Below are 1,105 nucleotides of genomic sequence, written 5' to 3'. Positions count from 1 at the left end.
TAACCACTAGGAAGAATGTATGCAATGTGTTAATTATTGAAACTGTCCTACCAATTTGATTTGAAACTGTCTCATTGCTATTTGTTTCTCAATGAAATTATGAAAATAAGTAAATAAATAAACAAATAAATAACCCATCCCTAAGAAAAAAAAAAGCTAATGGAGGGTCAGCCAAATATTTTAGCCAATTTAAGCACCTGCTTAGACAGGTTCAGGTACTGGGATTCAATCCCTGGCAGTCCCTGCCGGCCCCAACCTGGGGCAAACTGAGATGGAAACTAAGACCAGGCATGGTGGCACATCACTATAATCCCAGCACTCGGGAGGCTAAAAACAGGAGGATAACTATGAGTCTGATCTGTGCAGTGAAATCCTGTAAACCGTGTGCTAAAACACATTTTCAAAAATTGAGGAAGAATATTAGTACAATCACCTCAGCCATCATATATATATATATATATATATATATATATATATATATATATGCTTGCTTGGTCTTCTTTTCTTCCCCCTATCTTTTCCCCTTTCTCTCATCTTGTTTAATCCTTAAGTTTAGCTTCTTTCCATCTTACTATGTCTATTATATCTTTCACATTTTATTTATACTTTCAGTATCTCACACTAGGGAGACAGTACAATATTTACAAATGTGCATCTGATTTACTTCACTTATGAGTATAGCCTCTAGTTACAGACATTTATCTATAAAAACTTGGAGTTTGTTTTTCTTTTCTTTCTTTTTTTAAGGAAGTGTATTCAGTGTCTTATTACTAGATTTGACTCTAGTGATCTGCCTATTTACAGCCTCCCTAGAACTGGAATTACAGGCATGTGCCACCATGCCCAGTCTCAACTGCCATCTCAGTGCACCCAGGGGGCAAGGCTGGCCTGGTGGGCCCAGGGATCCAAACCCCAGCCCTGCATCTGCTTACAGGTGCTTTAATCCACTGAGCTATTTGGCCAGCCCTGTGTTTGTCTTTCTTTATAGTTGAGTAGTACTCTATTATATAAAAATACCCCATCTTTTTCATCGATTATTCAAGTGATGGACATTTTGGTTGTTTACAAGATTTGGATACAACAAATTTTGATGCTATAAACATGG

This window comes from Octodon degus, unplaced genomic scaffold (genome assembly GCF_000260255.1).
Source record: "Octodon degus isolate 3935 unplaced genomic scaffold, OctDeg1.0 scaffold00091, whole genome shotgun sequence".
NCBI classification, from domain to species: Eukaryota; Metazoa; Chordata; class Mammalia; order Rodentia; family Octodontidae; genus Octodon; species Octodon degus.
This window is presented reverse-complemented; position numbering follows the sequence as displayed.